Below are 7,928 nucleotides of genomic sequence, written 5' to 3' on the forward strand. Positions count from 1 at the left end.
CTTGTTCACTGTTATTGCTGTTTATTGTTGTTACCATTGATACTGTTGTTATTCAGATTGTTCTATCACTCTGTTGTATTAAATTTCTTGTTATTTTAGCCGGGGTCTGTGTTTAACTTCCAACCCGACCGGCGCGGGTGGGGGAGAGGCAACGGCAACGTACTCTCTCATCCCAGCAAGGATTAAACCTTGCACATTAAAAATTGGTGCTGGGCGCGTTGCCGTTGCCTCTCCCCCACCCGCGCCGGTCGGGTTGGAAGTTAAACACAGACCCTGGCTAAAATAACAAGAAATTTAATACAACAGAGTGATAGAACAATCTGAATATCAACAGTATCAATGGTCACAACAATAAACAGCAATAACAGTGAACAAGGCAAAAGATATACAGAGAAATACCGCTAAATGATCAAGGAGCGAACCCGCCACGTGTATGGCAAAAACCAACACCAGAAGCGAAAGTAAAAAGGCTCTGCCCCTGGACCTGACGTCAGCATGGTATGAACAACCCGGCTGGAGATCCATTCCCCCTCTCGCTCTGCTGGGGAAAACTTCACTCTATCCTGGCTGAACCAGGACAGATGGTAACGTGTGCAGGTGGTGATGGACCTTTCTTAATCTCTATTCTCTCTCTCATGTAGTAATGATTTGATGCATTACCCTGTATTTTCCTGTTTGTTGCTTTAGGTGCACTATTCTGCCTTTTCTTACTGCATGTTTTCTGTATTACACTGTTACAGTATTTGGTTATACCAGTAAAATACACGCACTCTTTTCACTCTGGTGTCTGAGTTTAACTGGTATCCTTTATCAGCAAAATAGTGTGACATTTTTGACAGGGAAGCATAGTCATTCATGAGGGTTTTCAAATCGCCATTTGTCCACCAGATATGCAGCAACGTTGATATTTCTGCCTTGTTACTTGTATAGTGAACTTTTCTAAACAAACTTGAAAAAGCCAGACAGTTTGCTGTCTTCGTGGAAAATGTCAGGAAATCCAAAAAAGCATTCAGTAGTATGGCAGTGTTACGTCTCAGAAACTCCTACAAGAACAAGAGGTTACTAATTTTATGCTAGAATTACCTGTATTTAGTTTGCGCAACTTTCAAAGAAGAAATGACATAAAGAAAAGGAAAGTTGTGTGGTGGCATATGTTATGCAGTTTCGTACTACTGTAAGCTAGTGAAGTGTGTGTAAAATATTAATTCTGCAAGCAATTTTGTTTTCCCAAACTGAAAGAAGTATCTTGATGCTTGCCTTCCTCTTCTAAATGAATCTCAGAATTCAGACTCTCATATAAATCAAACATTGTCTGCATTTGTTTTCACTGTGCTTTATGGTATAATACATCACCATAAAATAATCTATGTACAACATTAAATGTTGTAAATTACTGTAAAATGAAGCAACCTATCACAATATGATGCTGGAACTGTAAATCATTGATATTTCCTAGTTTCCAGACAGATTTGGGGGTTTTTTTGAGCTCATGGTGACAGGAGTAATTTTTTTTCTAATTCACATACCTGGCCTTAAATTATCCTGCTATCAAAAATCAACAGGTATACATGAGCATATACACATACATATACATGTGAATATGTATGGGAGCTATCATTTTTTAATAGAAATCAGAAAAGCAAATCAGAAATCATATCATTCTTTATTTAAATTGGTCTACAAATATAGGCCATAGCCTAAACTAATGAAGAAGAACACATGAGTAGTTTTGATAGGCTTTAAATAATGATCTTGTGCTACATCATCAAGCTGAGCTGGCATTATGGCCTTCTCTGTTATAACATCATTATGGCCTTCTCTGTTATAACATCATTATATAAGATTTAAGCATTTTTCCTGGGATGTCAGAATTGTCAAACCTTTCTAAAGTCTCCTTTTCACTAGATTGAGACTAAAATTACATCTTTTTTGTGTTTTGGGTTTTTGTTTTTTTTTGTGTTGGTTTTTTTTTTCCTGCTTTTGGTTGCAATTTGTCACTGAAAATAAACAGTTTGACATTACAAAATCCTTAAAAAAATTGATTGTAAGTTAAATTGATCTAGGCATGTTTCCCTATCTTCAGTGTGGCAACACTGTTGACTTTAAGTCCACTTCTGCTATACACTGGTGTAGGCAGGAGCCGACAGCTCTGCAAACAGGCAGAGGCTCCACGCAGAGCTGCTAATCAACTCTGTCCAACAACTGATATTAGTTAGGGAACTAGTGGATTACAGCAATGTATTTGCAAAATGTCAGAACTGTTTGTTTTGAGGCAGCAAGAGCTATTTCTGAGGGAGATTAAAGATCATCTGAGTTCCTGTGAGGGAAAAGAAACAGATAATTCAGTAATGACTCTGCATTAGAAATTAGAGTAAAATTTAATAAAATCAGCACTATCTCAAAAATTTGCAATCCAAGACAAAAAAGGTAAAAACTGCTTAACTCAAGACACTAAGGGATATACCTGTCCTGGTTTCAGTTGGGACAGATCTAATTTTTTGGAGTATACCGGGAAGGGATTTGGACCACAAAGTCTCTGTGTTTATGTGAGGTAGAAAATGGATTTAATCTCACTTTATAAACAGATTTTGGATTTTATTATTTTAGTAAAGGCAAACAGGGCACGTGTATTTCTCACAGAGTATGAATAGTGTATATTTTAGAATAAAAAACTTTGTATATACAATCCAGATTAACTATCTGTTAATTGTTTAAAAGGCCAAGAAAATAAATGACTAAACTGTCATAGCACTAATATGTGTTTTACACTGTGTATTGGGTTGAACTCTGTGGCATAGCTACTAGGTGTGCATATGAAGTCGCTGTGTTGAATCCACAAATGCAGGGACCCAGAGCAGCAAAAGGCAGAGGTGAGTCCTTGCAGATGGCTGATGAAAGATGAGACAGAGGCACTGCCTTCCTCATACCTGGCTCATGCTGATCACACTGGGCACCAGCCTAAAGGAAAGAGAGAGATTTCCCAGGGTCAAGTGGGAATTTAATGAGACAGGATTAAGTTCTGAGACCATAAGCAATCTTCTTTAGGCTTGAATGGGAAATAACCCTCTCTCATGGGCTGTTGCTGACCTAAACTGAAGTGCTACCTTTAGAATGGCTGTTTGCCCCTCAGCCTGCAGAGGTAGTCTTAAGAGCAAGGCATCTAATTTTAAGGGCTGTTGAATCTAATCCTTAGTGTCCATCTCCTAGTTGCATGGGTACCAGGTGACTAATTGCCACCCTCAATACACATATTGTACCTGTCCTGCTCTTGGAAGAATGTAACAGAGTGTATGAATACCAGCATAAATTAGACATTTCAGCAAATCCTTCCTGACTATTTGCATGATTCGGTATATCATATTTAAACAAATGTTTGGACCAGTGTGACAGTCTGAGATTTACAGTGGACAGAAATCTAGAAAACCTTTCCTCGTTGCCTGTGAGGAAAGTCTGAGAAATTCAGCCGGTTTAATCTGAAGAACTGAAAAATAAAGGGAGACAAAATAAGAGCCTTTAAATCTGTGGAAGATTGTGGAAGAGAAAAATGAATAAACTGTTCTCCAAGGTGAGAGGAAAGAAGAAATAGGTTAAAATGCCTTGAAGGAGATCTAACTTAGACATTAGGAAAAACTTTCCAGCCATAAGGATATTTAAGCAACGTAACTGATTGCTCTGGGAGGATGTAGAATCTCTATTTTTAGATGCTTTTAAGAACAGTTTAGATAAACATCTGACAGAAACAGTTTAGACAGAGTGACCTTCTCTTCAGGAAGGAATTTTTGCAGATAAATTCCTGAAGAGTTTGTGAAGTTTTTGAACCACATTTTCTATGACTTTGACACATCTCAAAAACGTATGTTTAATGAATTTACAAATTTATTAACAGAGAAGTACACATAGATCTACCATCTATCCATTAATGTTGCATTCTTTTCAGAGTATGGTTTTTTTTTTTTCCTCTTGATCAGTGTTTTATGACCAAATAATGCTTCTATTGCTTAACAAATACCACTTTTAAGAGCTAAATAGCAGAGCTGCACATAACTGTAAAACAGAGCAGGACCCTACTATTATTATTATTTATGAACAATAATACTTAATATATGACACAGTTGTTTCACTTTGGCAAAGAGAAAGGATTCCATTTACAACATAAAATTAACATTAATCCAATAAATAGAATAGCTGAAATTTAAACAATATGCAGGCTTTTAAGAATAAGTGAAGTATTTGTCATTTTTGTGGTTGTAACCCTACTTGTTCCAGGCTTATTTCTACAATAGAATCTTGGAATACCTGCCTTATAAATGTATTCTGGTTAATTTATATTCTGCTTAAATGCATGATTATTCTAGAAGGTTGGATTAAGAAGGCATACTTTCCTTTTATGATTAATGTTAACTCAGAACACATACAAAGCCATTTATCAACAGATGTGTTTTGACACCTGATAAAGTCTGTTCATCCAGATATTTCTTTCCTAAAGCATATTTGTATAAACATTCTCTAATGTATAAAATATGGCAGCTCTACATAGCTTTGAAAGTGAAAAAGGTATTTTATTCCACAGATGAGAAATGTTTTATTTACCCAAATGTATACGGCTATGTAATTTATGTTATTTATACAGAACAACTCTGCAGCTCCATGTTCCAGTATTCAGAAGAAAAAGGAAAAAAATTAAAAGGCATAGAGGTGTCTTTTTGATATTCAACAGTGTTCACAAGAGATGATAGATAGATAGATAGATAGATAGATAGATAGATAGATAGATAGATAGATAGATGGATGAAATTTAAACACAGCTTTGACAGTAAGTTGTTCTCATAAAAGTACACTACAAAAAAATTATCACCAGTGAAGGAAGGCAAAAGACAAACCTATCCTTCATACAGTAGCAGGTCTATTACCCTCTTTACAATAAATGTTCCATACAGAAAATCCCATAGATATTTTTCTTAAATGCTGTTATATTAGGCACTTAAAATAAACAAGTCAAAGTGACTTCAAAATGGTCTGTGAGCCTAAAGCAGTGCTGGAGGACAGATGTTTATAATCACCAGTTTCTTATTAATTTTTCCAAATGTTTCTCCAAAGCAGGTACCCAAGACTCTTTGTTTGGTTTTAGTTAAGGGAAATTCAAGCCCGAATGATGTTCCAGATTTATAAAACACTTCTATTAGAGGGGTCCACTGATAGAAAGTTTGTAAGGTCTGGCAAAAAGAGCAGTTCCATAAACAGCAACATTCAACAACCACAGTGACAGTTAAATTGGGGTTGAGTAATGTTTTCTTTTGAAAATGAAGAAATGTTATGGAGTAACTTGTGCCAGGTATGCATAGGAATATTGATAGCAGAGACTGTGTGCCACTGGTTGTAAAGTGCTTAAAGTTTGTTACAATTTTCCAAGATTATCTATTATATTCATCAGACCTTGTCTCCTGATTTTCCATATACTTTTCCTCATCTGAACTGGGAGAACAGAAAAAAATCCTGAAGTTTTCTGTGCAGAAATATAAAACAAAACAAAACAAAACACAACCAAAAACAAGAAGTCCATTGAAATAGATTGATTGGAACATAATGATGAAGCTTTTTATGTCAGTTATTTAAATTTAACATCAATTACAATCCTTGAAGAAGACAAAAACATTGTTGTGTGTGAAACCAGCACTTTTAATTTTAAATTTTTTCCTAGTTGAAAAAATTAAATTCAGAATTTCCCACTTTAAAGAGAACTGAAAGTAACTAAAATGTTAAAAAGAAAACAATCTTAGCAATCTGTCTTTTACTTCTGAAGAAAACATATTGAAAGTACTAAGGCAAGATCTACTAGGAGGTTACTTTCTTATTAATACGTAAAAGTTAATTAGAAACTGTTAAAAATGATGTTTAGTAGGTAAAACCTATTGAGGCCTGGTTTTATTTAATTTGTGGTAGTACAGTATTATCCAGTGAAAAAATGATGCTTAAAAAAACCCCACAAACCAGAATAAACCAGATGCACATTATTCTGATTATTATAAGACAAAATACAAGTTCTAGAGATGTGAATGATCAATGGTTACTGATAGTGTCCTTTTACTTAATGCAGTAGAGTGCAATGAATCACTTCAATGATGCACTTGACAGACATGCAGTAGAGTCCTGTGAGGGCTGCTTCTGATAGGAGACCTAAACTGGTGCGTCCCTGGTCCTGAAAGCCAACCTAGGGACTCCCATCTATCAGGTGATTTCAGATCAGTGTTACCCACTGTTTGCAACAACCATCTGCTGTTGGTTTCATTGGCAAATGTGCTTGTGTACCTCAGCCACTCTGTTTTCAAAATCTGGAGTTGAAGTGAAAGTTTGTACTGATGTACAGTTGATGCGATTAGAGGTACCAACATCCACAACAATTAAATTACTCAGCTGATGTAATAAAGGATAATTACATGTAAGGGATAATAAATGACAATTCAGAGCATTCTTCCTACTCATTTTGGTGTTTGCCAACACTTTTTAGCTCATTACAGACTAATATTATTAGTGAACACTTACATAAATAACCTCATGAGTCAGGTTGTTCTGTGAGCAAGTACTGCTGCAGCCATATAATGGTTAGTGCAACACATCATCAGTTAGTATGAAACTCTGGTATGTTTAATTACCTGATGGATGAAAAGGGGAGACAGAAGAGAAAGAATTATAAAATGCTATAGACTTCTAATAAGAAAGACACCCTTTCTCTTTCTTTTGGTAACTCCTATAGCATGCAATAGCAAACCCTCTTTTTTTTTTTAAGATTATTTAAAATGTTGTTATTAAATAATATATATATGATGTATTCAATAATCCCATAGATGTTTCAAAGGGATCAATGATTTTTAAAGCATTGTTCCTATTCATTAAAACTTGGGTCATCTAATCTGATTTGAATTAGACATGAATGACTGTCATTTAACCCATAAATAATAGGCACAAACTAAATAATTAAGTTAAAGTTGTAGTGAGCAACTTTTGAAAGCAATCAGTTAGAATGTTATTTTAAGTAAACAACTGATGAACAAGTAATGGAATAAAACTAAATTTTTCATGCTTAGCAAGATCGATCCATTAATACACTACATTTGTGTGTTTCCCACTGCAGTTAGTGTCACTTTCTCAGAATATGGTCACTCAAGTCTGTCTATAACTGTGTTCTGTGCTTCTCATGCTTAGATGGTTAGTTGGCAATGTTTCTACACATCTTAAATATAGAATCATATGAGAAAAAATATTAAAATATTGCTTTATTCCAAAATGAATAAAAATTAATTTATTAAATGTACTTGTTATCAGAGTTGTACTTCTAATATTATCCAGTCAATGCTCAAGCTCTTCCACCTTTATGTAGCCTTATTTTTGTAAAGGTGCCTGGCATACTGTACAGGTAAGCAAAACGAAATTATATATGCTGTTTTTTAAAATCACACCTACACTGCTGAAAACTGTATGAGAATTAAGAATGGTGTTAGTAACAACTGAAAGAAACAGGACATATAGACAAATTATATTGACAATCTACTGAGATTAAATATTGTTACAGAATGCAACAAAGAATATTACATTTTATAAGGACACTCTTCTCACACCAGGGCCTAGAGTAGAAAACTTAGATCATGATGACTTAAGACGAGAGGAAAAGAAATGCAGCACATTTCCTCTACAGCCTTTTGGATTCTGGCTAAGGATTCAAAATTTTCAGGGATAACTTGAGATCATGACATATAAAAAACTAAGAATCCTCTCAGGCCAAATCAAATGTCTTAAAATAGCAACATTATTTACTTTTTTTTTTTTTTTTTAATCCTTTCTTATTCTTGACGGGGTTTTAATATCTCAGCAACAGTGGATTTCATTACTATTTTTGTTAGGTATTGGAGGTGGGGGATGGAGTTGATTAATTT

This window comes from Athene cunicularia (genome assembly GCF_003259725.1).
Source record: "Athene cunicularia isolate RWA chromosome 1 unlocalized genomic scaffold, athCun1 chr1_part1, whole genome shotgun sequence".
Taxonomy (NCBI): Eukaryota; Metazoa; Chordata; class Aves; order Strigiformes; family Strigidae; genus Athene; species Athene cunicularia.